The sequence below is a fragment of the Chlorocebus sabaeus genome, chromosome X, assembly GCF_047675955.1.
Source record: "Chlorocebus sabaeus isolate Y175 chromosome X, mChlSab1.0.hap1, whole genome shotgun sequence".
NCBI classification, from domain to species: Eukaryota; Metazoa; Chordata; class Mammalia; order Primates; family Cercopithecidae; genus Chlorocebus; species Chlorocebus sabaeus.
The window spans coordinates 28,526,176-28,538,617 of NC_132933.1; the positions used below are offsets into that span (position 1 = coordinate 28,526,176).

The 12,442-nt window shown below is 36.1% G+C and overlaps 1 protein-coding gene across 1 annotated transcript in view; it reads left to right on the top strand.

Annotated features, from left to right (window-relative positions):
* LOC140710693 (teneurin-1-like) overlaps positions 1-12,442 on the top strand; it is a 337,413-nt gene that overhangs the window by 132,257 nt on the left and 192,714 nt on the right. The window lies entirely within an intron of this gene.

The following is a 12,442-nucleotide window of genomic DNA, read 5'->3' on the forward strand; positions in this document are numbered from 1 at the left end:
TTATGGCTTAACTTATAGCTCCACATTAGATACAAAGGAAACATTTTCTCCTAGGTTTTTTTTTTTTTTTTTTTTTTCTGAGATGGAGTCTCACTCTGTTGCCCGGACTGGAATGCAGTGGCATGATCTCGGTCTCGGCTCACTGCAAGCTCCACCTCCGGGGTTCACACCATTCTCCTGCCTCAGCCTCCCGAGTAGCTGAGACTACAGGCACCTGCCACCATGCCCAGCTAATTTTTTGTATTTTTAATAGAGATAGGGTTTCACCGTGCTAGCCAGGATGGTCTCAATCTCCTGACCTCATGATCCACCTGCCTCAGCCTCCCAAAGTGCTGGGATTACAGGTGTAAGCCACCGTGCCCCGCCTCTCTTAGGTTTATATGTTGGGTTACCTAGCTGATAAATTGGGATCCTATAAACTTATATTGTGAATGCACACTGGGCTAGTCCCCTTACTTCTGAAATGGCTTTCTTGGTTTTATGTCTACCTGAGGGCAGGTTTCTTGCCATCTGTCCTTATACTCCCCCATGAATCAGCTCTCTCGACTCCCTGGTAGTATTTGCTTAACACACTCAACCTACCTGGTTTCCTGTTAGTTGGCTATGCTTCAATTTAAGGTGTCCAAATGTGGCGGAACCCTCAGCGTTTCTTTTAAAAGACAATCTTTTTATTCCTCCATGGTCAGCTTTGTTTCTCATTCCACCCAATAGCCATCTCCAGCTGTGTCTTCTTCCTTCAAATTAGATGATTAGGTTCTCCAAATCTCATCATGAAAATGGAAGTTATCAAGCACAAACTCCCTCAACTTCGCTCATCTTCATCTTTAAAATGTTGTCAAGCATTTTTTTTCCCACTTTTCCTCCTGTCTTTGAGTAACAGGCCTGTTTTACCAATATGTTTTCATCTTTTTTTTTTGTTTCTACTTTCTTGTTGCAGGTCCCTTAACTCAGGCTGTCATCATCTGTCATTTTCTAACTATCATTGTCGCTAGTCTTCTCCACTAACTTGCCAGTCCATTCTCCACAACATAGCCAAAACGACTCACCACTCAAATCATGTCATTAAGTTGCTTTCAACTCTTCTTTACCTGCAAATTAAAATCTAAAACATGTAGCATAGCGAACAAAGTCCTCCTAATCTGAAGTGTTATAATGTCATTTTCTGCCATTCCCCTTGATGCAGTCATAGTCACTGTTTTCTGGTCATACCATGCACTTTTATATCCTGGTCCCTTTGTCTGTGCAAGTATCTGTGTTCCCTTTTCCTAAAATATCTTACCCACCTTCTGGACAGGGTGAGTTTCTACTCATCCTGCAAGACCTACTTGAAATATTGCCTCCATATGATACCTTTTCCAGTCCACTCCAAGGCAGCATTAATTCCTGCATATTTTCATGGCTGTGTTTGCATGCTTTCTTTTTGAGACAGAGTCTTGCTCTGTCACCCAGCCTGGAGTGCAGGGGTGCTATCATGGCTTACTGCAGCCTCTACCTCCTGGGCTCAAGTGATGCTCTCACCTCAGCCTCCTAAATAGCTGGGTCTACAGGAGTGTGCCACCATGTCTGGGTGGTTTTTGTTTTGTATATTTTGTAGAGTCAGGGTTTTGCCATGTTTCCCAGGCTGGTCTCGAACTCCTGGCCTCAAGCGATGCACCTGTCTCAGGCTCCCAAAGTTCTGGGATTATGGGCGTGAGCCACCATATCTGGCCTTTACATACTTTTATTACAGTACCTCCACATTGCCTTGCAATTATCTGTTTATGTGCCTTTCTGTCCTTAATAGCCTGATGAACATCATGTGTTAGTCATCTTTGTTTCTCGAGCTTCTAGCATAGTGCCTGACATACAGTGGCAAGTCCCTACATATTATTGAACAAGCAAATGGAAGAATGACAAGTGAGCAGCTCAGGTTTCATTTTGGAGAGTCAAGCAGAGCTTGAAGCCTCCAATTCCAGACCCTTGAAAACATACACAACATTACAAGAAAATTGGTGAAATTAAAGCAAGATATGGCATAGATAATGACAGGTAATTACTGGATTGCTAAAGTCACACACTAGCTGAGACTTTTGTGGGATGTGGGGAGTAGGAGGGGCAGGGATACAAAGAGAAATAGAGGGAGATAGAATGAGTGGCTGACAATGATGGAACACTTGACACACACAAACATACACAGACCCCTTAATTTTCTATCTGGTACCTCCTTTTATCCTCTTAAGCATGGATATAGTAAGCCAGTAGCTTCCATCTTCCCCAGAAGTGCTTTCCCCAAGGGCCATGTTCACCACTTGACTATGCTCCTAAATGTCATTCCCTATGCTTCTCCGTGGCTGAAACCCCACAAGGAGGTTGATTCAACTTATTCCCTTCCCCAACTACTGCCATTCTTAGTCTCCTCCCACTTGGCATTACAACATGCCAAATATTTTTCTTGAGTTCTATCTCAAAAGGTTCTAAATAGATGCAGCCACCAACTAAGAGACATGACATATTTAAATTATATGAGGCTTTATAAATGTGTTGAAATGCTGCCCCATTTATTCATTTAGCCACACATTCAACAATTGGATTATGAGTACCTACTGTGTGCCAAACCACACAGTACTGAGAAATATGTTTACTATACCCTTAGGGGGTGATATATTTTCATATATTAACTACAATGATGCCTTCCTTCTGCTTTTCAATTTTAAGCAGTTTTTTTGGAGTTTAGTTGAATAAAGCTAGGTGTCCCCAATAAATAATCTTAAATCCAGCAATCTTAAAATGATCTGGCTGTAGATAACTCTAGGAATTTTTAACAAAATTGGGTCTAACAAAATAATTCGTTTTACCAGTGAATTTGGGAAAACTGTAACAGAGGTATCTTTAACTGTAAAAATGACCCTGAAAATTTATCAACCTCTCTGCAGACCTTTATAAGAGACCAGCACCCCAGTTGATCTTTTTGAGGTCCTTTGAGCTATAAGATCCTATGGTTAGAATTTATGCTTGATATCGAAGATTCTGAGACAAACGTCTATTCAGCTCTTTGATCCCTCTTTTTGGCATCCCATTTAGGAAAATGAGCTAAAGTAAGTGGTCTTTGGGGTAATTTGGAATACAGTGAGTCCTTTTTGCATCACTGGTGATGGGGAACACCAAGATTTTATAGTGTATAGGTATTTTTGAAGCTGTGATTTGACTCAATATATTTTATTTCCTACTGTCATGAGTTATGTTATGATACTGACTTTTAAAAATCTGTATAAATTTAAGGGGACCAAGTGCAATTTTTGTTACATGGATATATCGCATAGTAGTGAAGTCTGGGCTTTCAGCGCAATCATCACCCAAATAACGCACATTTTATCTCACATTGACATTTAGATAAAGTGGATTTCATGTTCAAAAAGGCTTATCTGTTTTTGTCTGATACTCATTTTCCTCCAACAGGTCAATTTCCCCCCCTTTCTTCACTATAACTCCTTGATTTTTCTCACCTCTTTGTTACTTCTTTAAAAAAATTAATAGGCTTTATTTGTAGATCAATTTTAGATTTTCAAAAAATTAAACAGATGGTACAGAGATTAACCATCCCCCATTGCATAGTTTCCCCTATTATTAACATCTTGCATTATTTTGATATATTTGTCACAATGAACCTCACTCATACATTATTTTTACCTAAAGTCCCTGATTTATTCAGAGTTCCTTAGTTTTTACCTAATGTCCATTTTCTGTTGCAGGATCCCATCCAGGATACCATATTACAGTTAGTTGTTACATATCCTTAGGCTATTCTTGGCTCTGACATTTTCTCAGACTTTCCTTGTTTTTGATGACTTTGGCAATACTGATCTGGCATTTTGTGAAATATCCCTGTGTTGGGATTTGTCTTGTTTTTCCTATGATTAGATTGGGGTTTGGATTTTTGAGAGGAAGATCATGGAAGCATATAAAATGCCGTTTAATTCAGATCAAATCAAGGGTAGATGTTATCAACATGACCTATCACTGGTAATGCTGGCCTTAGATCACTTGTTAGAGGGAATGTTTGTAAGATTTCTCCATTGTAAAGTTACTCCTCCCACCCACCTTTCTATACTGTACGCTTTGGAAGGAAGTCATTATGTGCAGCCTATATACTTAATAATAAGGGATATTCCACATCCTTGAGAGCACAGTATCTACACAAATTATTTGGACTACTTCACAGGATATTTGCCTCATCTCCCCCATTTATTTATTTATTCAATCATTTATATATATATATATATCAGTGTGGACTTACAAATATTTATATTTTGGGTTATAATAGTCTAATACTATTTTACTTTTTTGTTTCTCAAATTTTTCCAGTTTTGGTCATTGGGGGCTCTTTCACTTGGTTCTTGTGTCCCTTAGACATACCTCCAGCAATGTAGGGTTTTGGTGTTTTATTGAGCATTTACTTACTTTTTGTTAAAACAGGATGCTCTAGGCTCACTTTATATTTTCACTTCTTTGCTTTTAATTTCAGTTATCTTCACAGAAGCTGATACAAGATCACAGTTGATCAGACAAAGCTTATTAATGACTCTAAAAAGTAATGTGACCTCATATTTTTACTAATCTGTCATCTGTGACTTCAGATTGTAGTAAAGAATTATTCTCATGCTTTATATTGGTTGTCCCCAAAGTTTAGTTGTTTTCTATGTAAGACATCTGCAATTTGTGACCAATGATTTTCATAGATTTACAATGCCTTCAGTGTAGATTTGCTGAATCAACATGAGTCTTTAGAAGAAAGTAGCTGATAGGTTTGTACCCAGACAGTATAGTTGTTAGTTACAATTAATGAAGCATTAGAAGAGAACTAGAACTATTTTAGAAATATTTTATATTTTGTTATAAAATACTGATAATATAATTCACTTTTTAATTAATTGAAAAGTTTTATAGGTTATATTCTAATAGTAACTTAAAGTAAAGAGAGGCAATTGACATTGGAAATGATAAATAAAATGATTCTGAGAAAAAAAAAACTTATCAGTTTACATATCCTGCCTATCTATACAAATATTCTATTACTTACACATAAGTGACAGTAGAGATGCTCATGATATTACAGTATTCTCTCTTAAGGTCTGTCAGCATTTTCATTATAAACCTGCTTTTCAAGGGCATATAACATCTCTGAAATTTCATTTGGGATTTAAACTTGCCAAACACAATTGCAGACTAAAAATTCCTTTTGAAAATTTAATCAGAATCATTGTTTTTGTCCAAGTGCTTTTGCTTGTGTGATAGTGACTTTCTTTCTTCCTGTGTCTTGATAAATGGTTTCCCTCCCATCTGAGAGTGATGACTGTTGAATGAGAACATGGCCTTAAATTCTCTGAGTTTGATGGGTGGTGTGTAATATCATAATTCTTTGATTCTGCAGCAGGCAACTTCCAGCAGAGAATATGTTTTCTAAATGGCAATAAGTGTTTCTTATTATTCTTTTTTTAATGGCCTATTAATGTAGTCCCTATGAATTATACTGTATTTCTCTGTTGATGTGCCAGCAATAACCAGTTAGAAATTATAAATGTAAAAAAAAAAAATAACTTACTGACAATATTTTTAAAATAATCTGTAAATTGTAGGAACAATTCCAGCAAGAAAAATACAAGGCTTATATTTTCTTGAGAACTACCAACTTTTTTTGAGAAACATAAAGTAGAATTTAAATAAATAGAGACATACACCATGTTGTTGACTAGGATATCTGAATATTAAAAATATATATTTTTCTGTTTAGTTGATTATAGGTTTATAGGTATAGGACATGCCAAATTAATTCCTAGGTTTTATATAAATTCAACAAAAATTCTCTTTACTTTTAAAACGATTATTCTGAAGCTCATTTTGGAAGAATAAACAGATTTTAATAGTTAAAATGTTTTTAAAACATGAATAAGATATTAAAATGCATCAAAGTTATAGTAATTAGTGCAGTAAGTTTTTAAGGATGGAGAGGTGAATAAAATGAACCAGATAGCCTTGAAAAATATTATTTTTGTAAAACATCATAAGCAAAGGGGAGATACACATTTAATAAATAATTCTTGGAAAAAATGGCTATTTGGGAGGCAAGTATAAACCATAAAATCTCATGGTAGAGTTTTACTTTACACTCAACACCTAAATCATTTTTGAACCTTTTAAGAGTTAAATGTTTTAAAAGTTTAAGAATAAAATAGAATTTACTATTTAATTCCTTTGATGGTGAGAAAGTATTTTCTAATCATAAGCATATAGCAAAAAATCACAAAAGAAAAAGATGCTGGATTTCAATTGACAGCAACCAATAAATTTTCCTAGTCAGAAAGCATCAATATCAGTATGAAAAGGCAAATCACAAATAGGGAAAGTATATGCAACATATATAACAAAGGCCTAATGTCTGTAATACATAAATATCTCTTATAAATCAGTAGGAAATAATGAATACCTCTAAAGGAAAATGACAAAGATAAGAATAGGAAATGAAGTGAAAAATACATGGAAAATAAACATTTGAAAAACACAAGTTAAAAGCAGATTTTTGGGCAATCATATTCACAAATGTTAGAAATAAATTAAGTTTTTGTGAAGGTGTTGTGAAACAGGCACACACACAGTTAGACTTCTGGAGGAGTGTAAATTGGTATCATCTTTCTGGAAAGTAAATAGCAATATGTACAAAGAACTTTAAAAAGCTATTAAACTTTAACCCAAGAATCTTGTATCTAGAAAATTACCAAGGGGAATCATCAGGATGTAGACAAATATTCACATGCAAGGAAAATCCTTTTATTATTAGTACTAATGATGAAAGACTGGAAAAAAATCTAAAAGCCAACAAAATGAAAACATTACAAACATTACAGTACATCAGTTATAATAGAATAATGGGCAGGTATTTACAACCATGTTTGTATACACGATTTCAGTTGTCATTTGTGTAGGTAACTTTTTTTTTTTTTTGCCCTGTATATTTCCTCCCTGAGCCTATTCAAGTTAAAATAAAGGATTGGTAGTTGAGTCAATGAGAGCTTACAAAATTTCTGAAACTCTAGAGAGTCACTATTCCTTGGTTTACAGTTGGCTCTTTTGGCTTGGGTAGGAATTATGCTTTTATTGTAGACATCAAATTACACGTGCCACTTAGAGGACCTAACCCCGAAAAGACCTCAGAAACTATGCCTCAGTAAAGAACTCAGATTTCACTCCCAAGTAGGTATATAAAAAAGTTGACCATTCACTTTCTTGAAATTCTCTTTCTTTGACTTCTAGGTTAATACTCTCTCCTGGTTGTTCACCCATATTTCTACTTATTCCTCTGCTGTATCCCTAGTGTGATCTTGGAGGTACAATATAGATTCCTCAAACAAAATTTTGCCATTCAAAATGGCTGTGCTTTGGGTTAAGACGCCTAACCTAACATTAAGCAGTATGGTGAGTGTGTGATTTGGGGTCAGATTCCAGCCTGGCTGCTAGTTAGCTGGGTGACTTTGGGCAAATAACATAACCTCTCTCCTTAGTTGTTATGGATTAAGAGGTGAAATATATATGAACTACTTAATTAATTGCCTGGGATATAGTAGGCACTGAAAATGGTAGCTAGTATGGTTATTATGATGATGTACTAGGGACTATGGAAGACCAATGAATTTTGACAGAAAATACTGATGTTTTTAGAAAAAGGTACATTAATAGGTAATACTATTAAAGCGACAGAATATCAGCTGAGCTGCTAGTCTACGTATATAAGACATAAAGAAAAAAAAATAGTTTTCAGGAGACACTCTAAGCTAGTGGCAATGAGGCACCATGCTTTATCCACTTCTCTATCCCCAACACCAAGCACAGTTCCTAGGAGATAGTAGTATTCAATAAAGATTTTTTTGAATGGATGGATGGATGGCTGGTTGAGGTGTGACAGATCAAAGCCCCTGGTAGCTAGTGCATAATATGAAGGAATCCTGTGCATGTGTGTCAGGAGAAGAGAGGATGTAAGTATGGGGAAAGGGAAGGGAAGGCTGAAACAAAGAGAGATAAGAGTATTGAAAAGATCTACCTCTCAACTTTTTGAGCTACAATTCTTCCTGTCTTCTATATTGTTTGAAACCCTGTTTTCACACACAGCTAAAACAGCTGAAAACATATTGGAAGAAAGGAAACATCTGTGGTCTCACCTACAAACTTGAGCATCCCCATTTTCACTACCACCCTCCTAGTAAAAATTATGACAATATGTCAATATGATAAGGCACAGACTACTCCTGGGAGCTGTTCCTAAAGTCTGTGGGGATCCAGAATCTAGGCTAACAGGGCAGTAAGACCATGGCTACAGTGACCTATTTTCTGAACCCTAAATTGGGACACACAGTCTGACCAAATATTTTTTTCAATATGTGGATATATTCATGTTAACAATTTCAAGAGTTGTATATATTGTATCTCCTTTAAATGAGTTACTGCTATTGAAAATAATAACATTCTCTGAAATTAGGGCTGTTCTAAAAAGTTGGAAGCATATCGTTACCATGTTTTTTGGCATTGTTCAATATATATGGCTTTTTGACTTTCAAAAATTTAGTAATTTCACAGATTACAGTAACGTATATGTGTGTGTATGATGTGTTTAAGGTCTAGATTTCAGAGTTCAGAATCTTGAGTAGAGGGATGAAAGGATGCATTCAGTCTCATGGGTGATAGAAGAGCAGGGACCAAGAGATGTGGTGTTAATTAGACTTGACAGAGAAGGGTACAAAATAGAATCTAGACCCCAGGAGCTCAGGAATATAAACTGGACTAGAACGAAGATTAAGCATTCACTGGAATCGAAGTACAATAATTATTTATACTATGTAAATAAGCCAATAAGTAGATGCATTTATTCAATCGGAAGCTGATTTTTTGTGGAAAGACTCCAGGAGATGTTGAGCTTAATGAAAGAACAAAAGTGCACATACTCAATTGGCTTCAAAACAGGACAGAATGAGGAAGTTTCCAAGGACAAAGGTGATATCCACCACTATTCATTCAGTCAACAAACATTTTCAATGTGCCAACAGTGTGCCAGATAGTTCCAGACACCAGGGATAGAGCAGTAAGCAAGATTGATCAAGTCTCCTCTTTCATGGAATTTGAACTGCAATCGGAAAATAATAAATGAATAAAATATAATTTATTGTACATTTTAAAATAACTAAAAGTATAATTGGATTGTTTGTAACATAAAGAAAGGGGAGATGTTTGAGGTGACAGACACTCCATTTACCCTGATATGATTATTATGCATCGTATGACTGTATCAAAATATCTCATGTATCCCATAGATATATACAACTACTATCTACCCACAAAATTTAAAAAGAAAAAATTAAAACATACGTATATATTGTGTTAGGTTGGGATAAATGCCATAAAGATAACCTTAGACAAGGGGACAAAAAATGGTGTAATGCACCTGGGTACTATTTTAGTTAGCTATGATTGTCAGCGGCCTTCTCTCTGAGGAGGTGACACTTAAATAAATGAATGAAGTACAGGAGCCAGCCATCCATAATCTGGAGGGAGGAGGATGGCATTCAAAACAGATTGTTGAATAATCAAATATGCCCTCAAGTGGTATTAAGCATGCACTATTAGACAAACACAAAGCCAGCCAGTATGGTTGGATTTTAGCAATAGGACGGAGGCAGGGTCCAGTTTGTATGGGGCCGTGTAGGGCAATGTGAGGAATTCATTTTATTTTAAGTATGATGGAATACTGTTGGAGGCTTTTGAGCAGAGGAATCAGGTGATCTGATTTATATGTCGTAGAAAGATAACCATTGCTGCTAGATCAAAAGAGATTTTCGAGAGGCAAGAATTCAAACAGCAAGGCCAGTTAAGAGGTTATTGCCATAGTCTAGGTACATCCTGATGGTGGTATGGGCAAAGGTAGGTGATAAAGAATGAGTAGATTCAGAGTATATATTTTTTTCATTTACATTTGCCTTTCATTTATTTATTTTTTATTTATATAAACTTAAGGAGTAATGCAATTTGGGGGGATGCATTTTTGTTACATGCATAGATTATATAGTGGTCAAGTCAGGGCTATCAGGGTGTCCATCACCAAAATAACATACCTTGTACCCCTTAAGTAATTTCTCATTGTCCACTGCCTTTCCACCTCCTCGCCCCATTTGGAGTCCACAGTGTCTATTACTCCCCTCTGTATGTCCATATCTACACATTGTTTAGCTCCCACTTATGAGCAAGAGCATGCAACATTTATCTATGTCTGTCTCATTTCACTCAATGTAATGACCAGTCCAGTTCCATCCATATTGCTGCAAAAAACATGATTCAATTTTTTATGGCTGAATAAATATTCCATATTATTCTACCATGTTTGCTTCATCGAATCGTCTGTTGATGGGCACTTAGGTTAATTCCCTATGTTTGCTATTGTGAATTGTGCTGCAATAAACATACAAGAATAAGTGTCTTTTTCTTTTTCACTGGGTAGATACCCAGTAGTGGGATTGCTGGCTCCAAGAGTAGTTCTATTTTTAGTTCAGAAAGTAAGTATTTTTAAGATAAAATCTATATAACTTGCTGATTGATTCTGTGTGAGATAGGAGGGAAAGAGGAATCAGGGAGTGCACCAAGCTTTTTGATCTGAGTAACTGTGTAAGTAGTGATGCGATTTACTGATGTGAAGGTGTAAGTGTTGGGAAGGCTTGGGAGAGAAATTGAAAGATAGATTTTGGACCTATTAAATTTGAGATGCCTATACTGTAACCAAGTGGAAATTAAGAGAAATAGCTGTATACATGAGTATGAGGTTTAGACTATGGTCAGGATTGAAGTTATAATTTAAAAAATAGATACATGGTATTGAAACTACTGGGCAAAATACAATAATCTAGCAAATAAATATAGATAGAGAAGAAGCCCGACAAACATACACTCTATATAAATTACTCTCACTAAGACTTATTTGTTCAGTCAACAAATATTTTCGAGTGCTTATGTACTAGGTGTTGTTCTAAGATCTGGGGATACAGTGGAGAACCACATAGATAAAGCTGCTGACCTCACAGGGTTTAGAGTGAAAAATTACATGGATGATAAGAGGACCAGGACAAAAGGGTAGCAGAGAAAAATAGATGAAAACATTGAGCTTTGTAAAGAACAAAACAAGTCTGACATTTGCTAAGCCAGTATGTGCCTGTTAAGCCAATAAAAGAGAGAAAATGAAACAGGGTAAGTATGGGGGATAGGGAAGCAGGAAATGATAAGAACTCCAGGAGTGTGGTTGGATATTTCTGGAGTACACACAGGCAGAACTGAAGCCTTGAGAGGAATTTTTAGCCTTTTGGAAAAATGTCTTTCTCATCTCCAGTAGATACAGAATAGAAGTACATTAACATTGTGCCAGAAAATAAATTCTGGTGTCACAGGTAGAGAAAAGACCAGAAAGGCAGTAAAAAGTTACTAGCTCGGGCTCCAAAAGCAGGAATATATGATTTTGTATTTTATATTTTCAGGAATATATGATTTTATATTTATATTTACCACCTTTAGCTGTGGAACTTAGGTAATTTACATTTTCTGAATCCCAGTTTCTGCATCTGTAAAATGGGGAGCAAAAGTATTCAAAGCACCTAACAATATCTCTTGTATATAGTAAACACTAAATAAATGTTAGCTTATAATGATATTGATTCTGATTATAGTAACAAAAGGTTGAGAATCTCCACAGCTGAGCTGGTATCGGCCTCCATGATGTTCATATTTCCTCCCAAAGGATCAAGGAAAGAAATTAAGTTCATTTAGTTAATGAGGTACATAGGTAAGCTGTGCCATTCCAGAAACTTTTGCTTAGATCATTTTTAACTTAGGACAGGCATTCTATACTTTGAAAATATGTCTGGTTTTATACTTATGTGATTTTTTTATTAATTTCACCCTTTCACTTTTCATTGTTTATTGGCCTTTTCATATAACCCCTCTCTGCTAAAAGGGAGGTGGGATTGAGAATCTGAATTTCCAACAAGCTTCCAGGTGATGCTGATGCTGGTGCTGCTTTCCAGGAACCACATATTGAGTAACATGGAGCTAGGAAGCATATCTGGAGGATACTAGAAAACATATCAGAGCTGGGGCAATCAGTGATCTGAGTCTCAAATAAATGAGGCAGGATAATCATGATTACTCCTGCTTCTCATTTCAGCCTCCAGTGATTCTCTTACATTATATGCAGCATAAAGAGAGAATTTGGAGGCGAGTAATGGGGTTAGAAAAGGAGGAATGCTGCTCATGATTCCTTATAAGCCTCCATGTTGTCCTGAAACAGATGTGAGTGCACAGCTGTCTACTACAAATAGAGCTTCTGAGGAAAGCCTCCATGGAGCAATATATCTTGCTTTTATCATTTTCCTCTTTATGATGT